At 39.7% G+C, this 16347-nt stretch overlaps 1 protein-coding gene across 1 annotated transcript in view; it reads left to right on the plus strand.

Moving 5' to 3' along the window:
* The window catches only part of GRIN2B (glutamate ionotropic receptor NMDA type subunit 2B), a 400284-nt gene that overhangs the window by 30952 nt on the left and 352985 nt on the right, over nt 1-16347 (plus strand). The window lies entirely within an intron of this gene.

Raw genomic sequence — 16347 nt, forward strand, 5'->3', positions numbered from 1 at the left:
AAAAAAAAAAACCAACCTATGATGTGCATAAGGAGCTCTGGTGGCACAGTGCTAACAGAAGGTTGGTGGTTCAAAGCCACCAGCTGCTCTCCAGAAGGAAGATGGAGCCAACTGCTTCTATACAGATTTACTGCCTCAGAAACCCAAAGGGGGTTGCTATGAGCTGGAATCAGCTTGATGACAGTGGTTTTGTTTTTGTTTTGAGTATGATGTACATACAGTTCTTCTCTGGGGTACATGGTGTTGCCATGAGTGGAATTGACTTGATGGCAACTGTTTGTTTTGTTTTGTTTTTGCTGGTAGTGACAGTTACTTCATCATTCCTCTACTTCTGCTGGAGGGCTCCAGTCTTGGTGGGGACTTTGGTGTTTCTAGCTCCAGAGCTTCTTTGCTTAGAGAAGAGGTTACCTGGTTCCTAGATTCTCAGACTAATTATTTTCTAATGATAGTGGTGGTGGTAGCATGATAGAGTGTGGTAAATGTTTAATTTCTCAACTACAGGTATTTTTTTAAAAATATATCCTATACCACACTCACCTTTTAAAAAAAGGGCATGGAAAATAAAAACAAAACTACTCTAGGAAATACATGATCTCAGAATGGAAGACTGTCCTTTGAATTGAATAAATTTAGCTGTATCAACATCTCACTACATTTTTCTTGTTTTTCTCATTTCTCTGTGGGCCAGTGATAACTTTATCATGGATTGTCATTGATCCATGGACGAGTGTTTGGGATGCACTGGTGTAGATATATTGTTGCTAGAGGCAGTGTTACCAAGGAAATTGCTTTGAAAAGCTGTGGATCCAGATACATCCCCTGAACTGTTGGTCTGGAGCCTGGCAGATCGGGAGCTCTGCTTATATCCTATTTCTCGGGCAGAAATTGCAGCTCAACAAAGAGTGTTTCACCGAGGTTCTGCGGTATATCATAATCTCCTTCAGTGACAGACGGCTGAGGTTTGGGCGTTGGGTGGGAAGTGATCGATGTACTCTGTCTTGACTTTAACAAGCCTTTTATTTCTGTCCTGTGTGACATAGTCATCAATAATCCAAGAAAATAAAATCTCGACATAAGTTTCTGATTAGAATATTGTTTCAAAACTGTGGTATAGAGGAAATATGGCTTATCTGTGAGTTAGAAATTCCAGGTTAGAGTCCTGGCTCTGTCATGGCTAACTGTGATCTTGAACAAATCACTTCATTCATTAGATCCTCAGCTCCCTTATCCATAAGATGAGAATTGTATCCCTGTAGTCACATCAAGTAGTTCCCAGTGTTTCAAAACACCAACAGTAACTTTACATTGACCCACAGACAAGCTGCTTAGGGTAATAAAAATGTTAAAGTTCTTACTTTGAGTTAGTATTTTATCAGCTCAGTGATGTACAGGTATCTCATGCTATTCCAATATCTATTAATAAGAAGAAAAACTATGACTACATTATAAATATGTGGATGTGGAGCATCTTGGCATATACATACTGGGGAATGATTTTCCTTTACATCTTCCTGCTTCTAGCCACTGGAGAATGGAGCTGAATGAGTTTTTTAATACACTTACTTTTTAGAAGTGTGTAAGAAAGGGTAGGGTAAACAATTCAAGGTTCTGAGAGAGAATGACAAAACAAAACAAAAAAGAAACAGAAGTTGTAAAATATCAAAGATAAAAATCACCCTTGTGGCATTATTTTTAAAATAAGCCATTAAAGAAACACCTAAGGAATTTTAGATACATAAAATGCAGAAAGTGGTCTAACGTGAGCTGAACAGGTACTTTCCCAAGTACTTTGTATTTCATTTTATTACATCTGGTTATATTATTTAATAACATCAGTATTACATTAATTAAATTGTTTGATTCTTACTGTAATCCTATGAGGTAAGTATTCTTGTTATAAGTTGTCAAGTTGATTTCAACTCATGGTGACCCCATGTGTGTCAGAGTAGAACTGTGCTCCATAGGGTTTTCAAGGCTGTGACCATTCAGAAGCAGATCGTGAAGTCTGTCCTCTGAGTGGGTCCAAACCTCCAACCTTTCAGCTAGTAGTTGAACACTTAACCATTTGCACCACCCAGGGACTCTTATTTTATAAAGGAGAAAACTGAAGCCCAGAGATATTGAGTAGTTACACATCAGGTAAGAGGGGCAGCTGGGATTTAAACCCAGATATCTTTGGATCCAAATCAGGAGATTCCCCTGTAGTGATACATTCATCCATTGCCACTTCTTAATACAGAATAAGTGCTCGATGCACTTCTGTCCTGCCTCCCCCTGGAATCTTCATCTGTCCCATTCTGCCCCTTTCCCTTTCTGAAGAGATGACCTTGAGTTCTTTTCCAGCTGTCTGTTTCTAGGATGCTTGGATTCTTACAGAAAAAAACAGGTTCCAGCGGGAGCAAAGCTGGCCTCCGCGATATGGAAGGGTGCAGTGGGGCAGAACTGAGAGGTACAGAATGAAATAGAGCAGTGCTTTTTGCACAGTGGCAGCATGCATAATGGCCTCTGGGAGATGAAGTGAAACACTTCTCACTGTTTGAGTTACAAGTGGTTTGGTCCCTCATTACAGGATAAACTCGTTCTTCCTCTAGCTAGATGGGGGAAAAAATTACATTTTATTCTGAAAGGTTCAAGTATAAAAATATCCCATGGTTCTAGATAATAGAAATACATACACATATGCAGATATTCTTTTATGAAATTATTTTGTGTTCATTGAATGAGCTGTTCTGGTGCATTCAATGAAGTCAAAGCTTTGACCCGGTTATTACTCACTAAGGAAGGTGAATTTTCAATTACCAATTGATGCTGTTTGGTGGCTTTTAATATGCACATTATCCTTGGTTCTTTGGGCTTTTCTTGTGCCTGTCCTTGTTTCTCTGAGGACTGTAGATGACGGTGGCATAAATCTGAGGCGTGTAGTCACAAGACCTTTGTCTGACACCTGGGTCTTTGACTTGGCTCTGTCTCTTACTGGCTGCATGACCTTGGGAAGATCAGTGAACCTATCTGAGCCAAAGTTTCTTTGTCCATAAAATGATAATGGATGATGTAATGATTAAAATGAGATAATATACATGAGAGTGCTTTATTAAACAATAAGCACTATGTAAGCATTCCAAAAAACCAAACCCACTGCCGTAGAGTCAATTCCAACTCGTAATGACCCCCATTGGGTTTCTGAGGCAGTAAATCTTTACAGAAGTAGATTGCCCAGTCTTCCTCCCAAGGAGTAGCTGGTGGGTTTGAACTGCCAGCCTTTTAGTTAGCAGTCAGATACCTTAGGCATTGTGCTACCCGAGCTCCTATGTAAGCATTAAACCAAGAAACCAAATGCACTGCCGTTGAGTCAAATCCGACTCATAGTGACCCCTCCTTGGGTTTCTGAGGCCGTACTATCACTATGGAAGTAGATTGCCCAACCCTTTTTCCGAGGAGAGGCTGGTGGTTCAAACCCATCAGCTACATGTAAGCATTCGGTGCTACATATTACTCCAATTGGAAAGAATTTAAAAGAACTTGGGGATTTTCACCACAACAATTTATGTATGGTTACATTTCACCTGATTGAACCACTTTCAAACTTCCATCATCTGCAAAAGATTCTCCCCAAAACCTTTCTCTTGTGTAAATAAATCATGGGAAAGCTGTTCCTGGGCCACATCACTCTGACTCTGTTAATTTTTAGTCCTTATCCAACCTGGCTTCCCTGTTCTGTGGATGTCTGTGAACATTATGCCATATAATTAATTTTTTTGTTGTTGTTATATGCTGTCCAGTCGGACTCGACTCATAGCAACCCCTCCTTGGGTTTCGGAGGCACTGTCACTGTGGAAATAGATTGCCCAACCTTCCTTCTGAAGAGTGGCTGGTGAGTTTGAACTGTCAGCCTTCTGGTTAGCAGTTAAATGCCTTAGGCACTATGCTACCAGAGCTCCTATAATTAATTTTAGATGATACAAAATTAGCCTGTCAGGCTGCTGTAGAAACCATTGAATTGTTTGCTATTTCTTTTGTACATTCCATTCACCTTCTTATACACATTGGCTTCACTGTGCCAGGGCTGACTTAACCTCAGAGTGATTATTGGTAAATGTTATAAACAGAAGAATCTTTAGTGGCACCTTCTTTGCCATGTGTTGCCAGAGTAGATGGGTGAAAGGGCTGGGGAAAAAGTGGTTCAGGCATTGGGATCCTTGCTAAGTGATGGTTGATTTGAAGACCGCCCCAGAGGAGTGCTTCGGAGTCAGTCAGGTTGTCAATGAAGATGAGTCGTTGAGTGCTAGAGTGTCTGGAATAACAGTGAAGGGGAAAAGAGACTGGTTTTATGACATCTTGCATCAGCAGGATGCCAAGAGCAAGCTAGTACTTCCCTCTCTACCTTCATCTCTTGAGCAAAACTACAATTGTACTTGGCTCTTGAGAAAAACATTTGGCTTCTAACATTCCCCCTTTCCAGTTATTCCCTATTAAATAATTTTGAGGCCGTGTTAGAAATCCTCCTTTGCCTCACCAGATCACCAGTGACTACCGGTTGGATGAGTGTTGCAACCTCATTAATCCTTGAGGAGATGACAGGAAAAGGGCTAGGTAAGGAGGAGAAGAGACAAGCATGAAACTTACAGGAGGGAGCTACAAGTTTGGGGCTGCAATCAGAAAAGGCTGTTTCAGTAAAGCGATGAAACGATGCATGGGTAATTCAATTATTTTTAAAATGCAGGTTAATTCATCAGGAATAGAGAGAAAACTAGGAGAGTAAAGTAGGTAGAATAACAATTTGATAAGGAAAACAGTGCTTCTTACTGTTACTTTGGCTCTGGAGGACTGGAAGGCTGCAGCTGTGGAACTTTTTGTGGGTCAGATGAACTTTTCCTTACAGAATGAGGCATCCAAGGGAGGGAATATGGGGGCTTGAAGAGTGGAAAATGAGCCACACGGGTGCTTTGGGTCATGTCTGGCTGTGCTCCAGCTTTGTCCTGACTGGCATTTTAAGTAGTGAGTTTGTTTAATATTTCTTATTTTCCTCTTGCCCATTTCCTTTTCTTTTCTTATTCTCACACCTCTACTATACAATCTTTTGCTCATTTAATTTTTGTAAAATTGAATAGTTTCCCATTTCTTCTTGTATTTAAGTATTACATACAAGTATTAGTATTTAAATTTAAGTATTTAAATTCCTTGGTAATTCATGTTCTTGTTGTTATGTGCCATCAAGTTGGACCCGACTCATAGCGACCCATCCTTGGGTTTCTGAGGCAAGTAGATTGCCCCATCTTCCTTCCGAGGAGTGGCTGGTGGGTTTGAACTGCCAAGAGATCCAGTATTTAATTTCCTTGGTAATTCATAGAGATCCAGCTAGAGAGAAAGCAGAATTACAATCAAGGAGTACATGGTATGGTAGTTTTATATTATACAAATATTTATTCACACTTATTAGAAAGACAGTATCCCCAAGGTGGTGCCAAGAGATGTAGTCCCTTCACAGATTTCCATCAGCTACACTCCCTTTCCTTCACCACAGGAGCCACCCCAAATGAATGTACATAATAAATTCAGGTGCAGTGTTTGCTATGCAGTCTACCTTCAACACAACTCCCAAAGCCCTACTCCTAACCAAACCAGAAGCCCTAATGCCTTCTCTGTGGAAATTATGGAGCCACCATTGAGAGTAAGGCAGTGGTTAAGAGCAGAGGATTTGAATGTCAAAATGGGGTTCTACCATTTTGAATTTGGCATTTACTTCTTGGGATCTCAGGCTTCTTACTGTTAAATCAGAGAACTAATACCAGCTTTGTGGGGTTGAGGAGTCCTCGGGTGGTAAAAATGATTGATGTGCTCAGCTACTAACTGGGAGGTTGAAGATTCTAGTCTACTCAGACATACCTTAGAAGAAAGGCCTAGAAATCTACTTCTGAAAAACAAGTCATTGAAACCCTGTGGAGCACAGTGTTACTCTGACACACATGAGATCAACTCAACAGTAGCTATGGTTGAAGGAGAAGGAAATGACTTGTCTCACCCAAACACTCAGTACTGTGCTTGGCTGAAAAGGAAGCACTATTCATTCCAAGTCTGCAGATGGGCCAGGCACTGAACTTCACTCCTGCATAGATCTTTCTTTCAGTGTTCACAACAGTCTGAGGTGGAGATTATTATACAAACTAAGAAATTTAAAACTCAAGGATTGTGGATTGAGTTAGGTCATGCATGGATGAGTGGTGGAGAAGAAGTTAAATCATTCCTAGGTTGGAGATGGTATTCATAGTGCGAGAGGCATGGTTTCCATTAGCTTGACGTCTACTGAAGCATCCCAGGACTCTTTTTACGAGCCTTCCCTATGTTGCGGGAAGTTTATAAAATGTGAAGCTTTCTGATGGACATAACAGAGCAAGTGGACATGTGAACATGAGGGGCATATGCTAAGAATAGATCAATATAGAAAATGATTTGATGTAAGCTGACGAACTAAAAAGGGGGAGAGGTGAGCCTTGGGGATAAGAGTGCATTTATCTGCTATTATTACTACTCTAAGAGGAGGCTGTATTTTCCCTCCCTGACTCCTGAGGAAGTTTATCAGGTTGCCTGGACACCATGACATACACCAGTCTGCCTTTGTACCGAGGGACGTTGAGTTACTTGTGTGTCCTTCTCCATTTCTGGCTTGACCCTTACCTGCTGGAGTTGCTCTACCTACTTAACTCTGTCAGAACAGCCCTATGACCCTATGGGAGGCGAAAAGGCAGAAGGCAGGGTAGGCAAGAAGGAACAAAGAAAGCAACTCTTTTTAAAAGGAAAAGCTACAAAGTAATGTGGAAGGCAGTGCAGTTGAGAATTAGTTGCCAGGTAAAATAAATGCTGAACATTAAGTACATAATTTGAGTAATTAAAGTTCCAGATGGGAGAATGGTTTTACATTCTTATTCATATTTTCAAAAGGTTCAGAGTCCCAGAAAACAGTTTCCCGAATTCCTGTCATCACTGGCTTGATCTCAATGTACCACACGTGGTATTAGTTGAGGCATGGTTTCTAGATAGCTTTGTTTTTTTTTCTTTAACCCAGAACTCCCAATGAGTATGCCATGAATGGGTTCAGATGTGGCCAAATTATTGCTGCCCCCAGCCCTCAGCACTGCCAGCCCCCTTCTTTGGTCCAGGAGCTCTTGGGAGATGGCCTGAGAACACAGGTTACGACATAGAGAAGTGGCAGTTCTGAGGGCAATAGGGTGAAAAAGGTTGAGGAACGGTGTCTTGGCATCTATCTGCCTTTGGGAGACTCTTAAAGTATGGAAATATGAAAATACAGTTCCAAGTCTATGCAAACTAGAGAGAAAACACCAGTTCAGAACTTGCAGCTTCACTGTTTGAAATTTTCCCTCAAGAATGTCTGGGCCTCGGGCAGCATCTCTCTGTGGCCCATGGCAGGCTGCAGGCCTCTTTCTTTCTTTCTCAAACCCCCTTTCTTCTTCTTCTTCATAGTTGAACTATTTAACATGATGTTTAAAGACATGCCTGGCTGCCTTGTGGAGATTTAGAGTTGCCATGGCAATGTGGCCTGTTTCTCCAAATTAGAACATATTACTGTTGCTTTTTTTTTTTTTTTTTTCTTTTAATGTGGTATTTTCTCTCACAATTTCTTTGCTTTCTTAAATCCTTCCTTCTCTGTCACTTCCAGAATCCCAGTTGAAGTTCCTGTCTGCAAAATTGGCTAGGTCTACAGGTTAAGAAGGTGCTGTCCTGATGTTCTCCTCATCCCTCACCCTGCACCCACTCCACGTGGGTCTGTGTCTGGGGAGGTGCCACTTCAGAGGCATCAGAGTGGCCTCTGCTGTGTTTGCCCTTGACTCCTATTCTGCCTGAATGGGGTTACCAGCAAATTAAATTCTGTTTTATACAAAATTACCTTTTGTGAATGGAAGGGAGTAGGATCTTTGTAACTTAGATTTAGATGTTATTTCTCAGAAATTTCTTCCCAGGTGTATGACCACATGATAAAACAGCATACAGAATAAATGATGGTACAATGCACCTCACCTTTTCTCTTACAGCTCATTTTAGGATTCAAAAAAAAATGAAAGCTCTATCATCTGAGGGTAGGGATGGAAATTGGCCAATGCTTAAAAAATTTCAAATAAGGGGGTGGAGTGGTGGAGGGGTAGTGGAGGTGGGTAGTAGATGGTGGGTGAGAGAAGTGAATGGGAAGGACCTTTCCTTCAGGATGATTTCAGATCCATAGATTACCAACAACTCTTTGAGCCTCTTGAATTATAGTCTGTGGAAGAAAGAATGAGAAAAGGGGGACTTGCTCTCATTTTCATGTCTGGTACTCTGTCTTTGACACATAAAGGTCAGTTAGAAAAGGTCCTTTGGCCTGTGCTTAGAGCAGAGGTGTTCAAACTTGGTTGCACTTTGGAATCACCTGAAAAGTTGAAAAACATACAGACACTTGAGTCTTTGTCCTGGACAGTCTGATGTAATTGTTTTGGGATGTAACCTGGGCTCCAGGATTTTATGTCATTTTTGAATTTTGTGCTGCCATTATTGCTATCCTTTTCCAAAATATTTCACCACCACTAGCATAAACTCAATTCCCTGCAAACAAAAGCTTCCCCTTTCTCCCTCACTCCCACCCACTAATAATCTTTGGTTTCTTAACCACTAATAATCTTTGGTATATGTGTGTGTGTATGTGTGTGTGTATTAACCACTAATAATCTTTGGTATGTGGGTGTATTGTGTGTGTGTGTGTGTGTGTATATACATATACATATATACACACACACACACCAAAGATTTTATATATATAAAGAGCTTTGGTGGTGTAGTGCCTAAGGCATTTGACTGCTAACCAGAAGGCTGGAGATTCAAACCCACCAGCCACTCCTCGGAAGGAAGGTTGGGCAATCTACTTCCGTAGTGATACTGCCTCGGAAACCCAAGGAGGGGTTGCTATGAGTCGGGTCTGACTCCACGGCACATAACAACAACAACAACTCTTCTTGTCCCTGGTAACCAACAAAGTTTCCTTCAGTATAGAAACCTTTCCTTGACTTTTTACAATACTAGACTGATAAAATATTTATCCTTCTGTGATTGACTTATTTCACTCAGCATAATGCCCTCCAAATTCATCCATGTTATGGAGGAGTGTTTTGCAGATTCTACATTATTCTTTAGAGTTGCATAGTGTCCCATTGTGTACATGAACCACATGTTCATCCATTCCTCGGTTGATTGTCACTTATGTTGTTTCCATCTCTTTGCTATTGTGAATAGTACTGCAATGAACATGGATGTGCATATATCTGTGTCCTGCCTCTCACTTCTGTAGGATATATACATAGTAATGGGATTGCTGGATTGAATGGTATTTCTATTTCCAGCTTTTTAAGAAATCACCATACCGATTTCCACAGTGATTATATCATTTTGCAGTTCTACCAGCAGTGTATGAGAGTCCCAATCTCTCCACTTCCTCATCAGCATTTGTTATTTTCTGTCTTGTTAAACTTTGCTGTTAAGGCTGAGATGAGATGGTATCTCATTGTTGTTTTGATTTGTGCCTCTCTAAGGAGCTCTGGTGGCATAGTGCCTAAGGCATTTGACTGCTAACCAGAAGGTTGACAGTTTAAACCCACAGCTACTCCGGAGAAGGAAGACAGGGCAATCTACTTCCATAAAGATTTACCACCTCGGAAACCCAATGGGGGTCACTATGAGTCGGAATCAACTCGATGGCCATGAGTTGGTAAATAGCTAATGATCATGAACATTTATTTTTGTTGGCTGCTTGCATATCTTCTTTGGTTAAGTGTCTATTCATATCTTCTGCCCATTTTTTAATTGGGTTGTTTGTCTTTTTGATGTTGGGGTGTTGGAGTTTTCTATAAATTTTAGAGGTAAGGCCTTTGTTCAATATGTCATTGCCCAATATTTTTTCCCATTTACTCTTTTTATGCACATAAGAATTTAATTTTTAGAAGGTCCCAGTCACCTAGTTTATCTTCTGTTTGTGCATCTTGGGTTATGCTTGATAGTCTATTTATGCCATAAATTAGAGCCCCTATGTTTGCCCCTATTTTTTCTTTGATAAACTTAGATTTCTTTCTTTCTTTTTTTTTTTTTAAAGCTCTGCACGCAATCCTGAATGTACCACAGGTGTGAGAGTTACTAGCTTAGACAATGATTGTTTGGAAGGTGGTAAGCATGGCTGTAAAATGGCCATCTCTGAGCCCTATGTTTTAAATGGAGGGATGAAATCTTTAGAAAAAAGGTACCTAATTCTCAGTCTTACTTAGTCTAAACCTTCTTCTTCTCCCTCCACTGGCTGTCACTTTTAGAAAATGCAGGGTCACTTCCTGGACCTATAGAAAATCGCCCTTTTTTGACCTGGGAGGGGGTGAAGGGAGAACACCAACACAATTAGCTAGGTAAACAACATGGGAGCTTTCACAAGGTCAATATCCACCAGCCATCACATATAACAAGATGGGAACCCAGAGAGTGTCGGGTTGCCAATGCGAGGGCTCAGAAAGGGAAATGATATGTTCCTGTGGTCACACTTAGGTCAAAAGATGACACTGTTAGCAGTGAGCCCAAGAGAAACACAGCTTAGCATTTTGATTTTCTTCTGAAGCTTGACCTAAAACTGCTCAGGGAACTTCCTATGGAGGGTCTTTGTTAGTTTTAGAAGTTGGCAAATAGAAAAGCTGTGTTTTCACCTTGCTCCTTTTTCTTGCTTTTGCCTGCAGGCAGTGGGCATAAGTAGAGCAAGAGGAACAAAACTTCAAATTGCAGAATTTTTTACTATATTCAGGTAGCATCCACAGAATGGCCATCAGTTTGTTCTTTCCTCTGTGATTTACATTATGGAGAAATCCTTAGGTGCTAAGGAGGGACTGGTACCTGCTTCATCATTAGCAAGAAGTACTGCTGTAAAGATGTTTTATCCTCTGGGGAGCACATCTGTAAAATAAGTGGAAATGAGGTGACATGGGGCCCTGTGAGGAGTCTTTCAGATGTAAGGATGTGTTTCTATCAGTCTCATATTTGCATCTGCCATTTGTTAAAAGTTACCAGTCAAGTAGCTGCATAGTTGCAATCCTGACTTTAGAGTTCCCAATGAAAAAAAAAAAATCACAAACTCCCACCGAGTCAATTTCGACTCATAGTGACCCCCATGGTGTTTCCAAGACTGTAAATCCTTACAGAAGTAGACTACCTCATTTTTCTCCTATGGAGTGGCTGGTGAGTTTGAACTGCCAACCTTTTGGTTAGCAGCCTGATTCCTTAACCACAGTGCCATCTGAGCTCTTAGATGGCAAATAAACTAGACAAGAAGAATTCCAGATTTGCAGTATCTTTGGCTCAGGGATCATTCAGAAAAACCAATCAGAAAGCAGCTGAATTTCTAACAGAACACATACATTCTCAAGTAGTTTCAGAATCAGGGATAAGCCATAGAGCACAATTAGAATAGGAAAATAGCAAAGAATCTGAGGAGACAAAGAGGAGGGAGATTTGAGGTTCTGTGTGACTCTCCTAAGCCTGGTTCTAGGGTGTTTAGCCCCTTGTGAAGACTGGGCCTGGAAATGGATCTAACAGTTTTCATATTTGAATGCCTATGAATCTGTGAATAGATTGATTGAAACTTTGAGATGTCTTAGTATTCTGATATCTTCTAGGTTAAAATTTATGCTCCTTGGAAAGAAGATGGGGCAATCTACTTCCATAGTGATACTGCCTTGGAAACTCAAGGAGGGGTCGCTATGAGTCGGGGCCGACTCGATGGCACATAACAACAACAACAATCCATACTCGTAGGAAATCCATTTGCTTACAGGATCCACATCCCCTATTTATTTTCAGTTTAAGGCACAATCATTTTAATACATACCATATACCAAGAACTATTCTAGGCACTATAATCCCAGTAATAACTACAACCTTAACAATGAATACTTTTAAAGCATACAATATACCAAGCCATTTTCACATTATCCCATTTGCTCTTTGTATCATTCATTCATTCAATAATTATTTACTGAACATCTGTTATGATGTTAGGCAATGAAGATAGAATGAGGATCACAAAAAGTTACTAGCCTCATGTGGGATACTGCTGAGAGTAATTAAATAATCACGAGTAAACTTGAAATCCTCGCTGTAATAAAGTACCAGAACTGTGAGGTACATGATGTTATGGGCAGCTATAAAAGGTAGATTTGACCTAGACAGAGAAGTTAGGAAGGTATTAGGCTGAGAAATGTTTTCTGGGCACAGACAGGAAGGAAGAGAGTTCCAGGCAGAGGAAATACCGTGTGCAGTGACCATGCAGTGGGTGGGTGCGTGGTCAAATACAGGAGTCTGAAGAAGGCCAATGTGCTGGAAGATGATCGCTATAGACAGTGTGCTTTCAGAGTTTCATGATGAGGAGATCACACCAAGTGGAGAGCAGCAAGGGACCTCTTCAAGAATGCTACTTGAATGAATCAAAGCATTGTTTTTGCAGAAGGGCCTTGAAGGATGGACAGGTTTTTTATAAACTGAGCTGGAGATAGAGTTGAGGGAATATCAGATAAAAGGAAGACTAGAAACTACCAAGCCTGATATGCCTGTGAGGGACAGCAAATCATCCCTTTTGCTTGTATTGTAAGGTATGTCTTAGAGGAAGTCACAGAGGATAAGGATGATGAGGTAGAGTGTTGACTGTACTTTTTTTTGGGAAATGGTACATTTATTAACCTTTGTGGAAGAATACAGAAATTTCAGTTTCATTAGCATCAAAGAAATGCAAATTCAAACAATAATGACATATTTTATCCACCAAAGCAGCAATCTTTTTTAAGTTAAAATATTTAGGGTTAATAAGAGTGTGGGGAAATAGAAACTTGTATAAACTCATGATAAAAATGTAAATTTGAATGACCTTTATGGAAGATAATTTGGCGATAAAAGCTTCAAGAATATGTATACCCATTACATCTGTTCAACATACAGAAATTGATTCTATGTAACTGCAAAAATATTTATCTGAAAGATGATTATTATAGCATTATTTACCATAGTAATTTGAAACAGTTTGCATGTTCAGTGATGAAGGGCTAGTTAAATTATGGTATAAAAACCAAACTCACTGCTGTTGAGTTGATTCGACTCATAGTGACCCCTCCTTGGGTTTCCCAGGTGATATCTCTACTGTAGTAGATTGCCAAATCTTCCTTCTGAGGAGTGGCTGGTGGGTTTGAACCATCAGCTTCTGGTTAGCAGTCAGATGCCTCAGGCACTATGCCACCAAAGCTCCCAAATTATGGTATAGATGGTACCAAAAACCTAAACCTGTGCCGATTGAGTTGATTCTGACTCAGCAAACCCAATAGGACAGAGTAGAACTACCCCATAGATTTTCTAAGGCATTTTACAGAAGCAGACTGCCATCTTTCTCCTGTCGAATGGCTGGTAGGTTTGAACTGTTGACCTTTCTGTTAGCAGGTGAGCACTTTAACAATTGTGCCACCAGGCCTACTTTGGACAAGGATAAGGAGGACCATTTCATAATAGAAAAACAAAACTAAACCAAACCCACTGCCAACAAGTCTATTCTTACTAACAGCGACCCTATAAGACAGAGTAGAACTACCCATAGGGTTTTCAAGGCTATAAATCTTTACAGAAGCAGACTGCCATATCTTTCTCTTAATAGAGCTGGTATGTTTGAACTGTCGACCTTTTGGGTTGCACCTGAGCATTTTAAGCACTGTACAACAGGGCTTCCTTCACAATGAAAACAGGGGGTCATTTTGTAAAAAAGACATAATAATCTTAAATGTGTGAGCACTAATCACAAAGCTTAAATATACCTGAGTCAAGAGCTGATGAAACTGAAAGGAGGTAAACAAAACTGCATTTATAGTTGGAGATTTTCAACACCCCTCTTTCCGTAATTTATAGAACAGGTATGCCAAAAACTGTTAGAAGTGTGTATGACTTGAAGAACATTATCTACCAACTTTACCTTACTGACTTTTATAGAAGAGTCTATCCAACAACAGCAGAATATACATTCTTTTAAATTAATATGTAGCATTCACCAAGACATACAAGAGATATGTTCTGGGTCATAAAATAAGTCTCAATAAATTTAAGCTGATTGAAATCCTGCAAAGTGTGTTCTGTGACTACAACAGATAGACATACACACCATGGAAAAAAAATGGGGCTTAGAATTGATTTTTGATGAAGATGCCAGAGTAACTGAATAGAAAAAAGACTTTTTAACAAATGTTCCTGCAACAGTTGAATGTCCATATGGGGGGAAAAAAGAATCCAATCCTTGTAAGTATCTTTAAGAAATTGAAACTAGGAATTGTAGTGTCACTTATGTAAGAAAGACTGGAATTCCGAGGATCAAATTAGTAATCAAAAGATTGGCAAATGATATACATTTATATATTTTAGTTAAAATAAAATATATAAGGAATAAGCATTCCTTGCTTTTATCAAACCTTTCTGCCTATCCTGATCTTGTCAGATAAAAGGACTTTTGTCATACTGAGTTCATATGATTATTATGAGACTTAGGAGAGGTGATATTTGTAAAGTGCTTGGCACATAGAATATTCCCAATAATAGAAGCTTTTAGTATTACCTTATGTTGTCTTTCATTTCTTATTTATTCTCATGAACCATTTCCTGATTGTCATATTTTAGTTTCTTTTCCTTATGGAGTCTCACCAATAGATTGTAGGAGAATGCACTGCATCGTATACTTATTTGCAGCCCTTCACAACCATATTCCACTGTCTGATACATTTAGGTCTTGGACTACTGTTTGACTGAGAGGGTGTAACTATCTTATAGATGGTGTTCAGAATCTGTTAGAATGTTTGACATCATTTGACCAAATATATTAGAAGTACGGTTTCATCATATTTTTCAGAGTTCTCACCCTCTCTTTTTGTACCAAATTCTTCTGAAACTGCTGTCTTAATAATAAGACTTCAGGCCCTGCTTTTAAGGGAATACTAGTACAGAAAGGAGAAAAGAGAAACAGGGCAAATTAGGTTGGTTTGAATCTCATTGCCTGATTGTCATTTGACTCATTACCTCATATATGTTAGAAATAGTACTTATTTCATGGCTGGGATTGAGGATATTTATGGCCTGCTCCTTACTGCCTCCTATATTTATTCTGTATAGTAGAGAAAATGAGTAACATTTAGATGAAGCTTTAAACTTTCATGGAACACTTTTTTTTTTTTTTTTTTTAATCATTTAAAGTTTAGTTGGTAGAAAAAATATGGCTCTAGTTGGGATGATAGGCTTGGAATTTTTGTGAACTCAATTTTTCACTAGAGATTACTAGATTGTCATCTCTTTTAGGATAGTAAACCCACTGCCATCAAGTTGATTCTGATTCGTAGCAACCCTATAGAACAAAGTAGAACAGCCCCATAGGGTTTCCAAGGCTATTAATCTTTGCAGAAGCAGACTATGTCATCTTTTTCCCATGGAGCAGATGGTGGGTTCATTCTACTGACTTTATGGTTAGCAGCCAAATGCTTTAAACACTGTGCCACCAGAGCTCTTTTTTTTTTTTTTTTTCCAAAGGACAAAACACTAACTTTTTATTGTGATCTGGGTGAAATTTTATAAAACAGATTTGTTTTGCATTCAACAATTCCTACACATTTTGTTTTGTGACACTGGTTACATTCCCCATAGTATCACAGCTCTCTTCTCACTTCCTCTCTGTGGTTACACTTTCTCTATGTCATACTTGCCTATGCATTCTTGCCTCCCTAGCTTTCTGCCTGTTCAAATGCTATTCTTCTGATCTCTCATGGTAGATTGTTCTAAGGAGCGCGTCTTCCTCATGTAGGTATTTAGCTTGTAGGCCTGTCCATTGTTTGGCCGAGAGTGAAACCATGGGACAATTCCGGGTCAGAAGGGTGACTCAGGGCTGTAGTTTCAGGGGTTTCACCAGTCTGTCACACCAGTTAGCCTGGTCTTTTTTATGATTTTGAGTTTTGTTTCACATTTTTCTCCCACTCTATCCAAGATCTCCAATTTTGATCCCTTTCTGAGTGGTTGACATTGACAGCCAGGCACCATCTAGTTCTTCTGGTCTCAGTTTCACATAGGCTATAGTTCTCAGGGTCCATCAGTGCTTTGGACTAACTGTTTCTGCATGTCTTTGTTTTTCTTGTCTCTTCTTTGCTCTGAACAAGAAGACACCAACAGTTGCCTCTTAGATGGCCACTCATAAGCTTTTCAAACCCTAGTCGCTACTCACCAAAGTATGATGTAGAACAATATTTTTGTATACCATGTTGCACCAGCTGAACTTGA

The sequence above is a fragment of the Orycteropus afer genome, unplaced genomic scaffold (genome assembly GCF_000298275.1).
Source record: "Orycteropus afer afer isolate SDZICR_OR568_19922 unplaced genomic scaffold, OryAfe1.0 scaffold00126, whole genome shotgun sequence".
Taxonomy (NCBI): Eukaryota; Metazoa; Chordata; class Mammalia; order Tubulidentata; family Orycteropodidae; genus Orycteropus; species Orycteropus afer.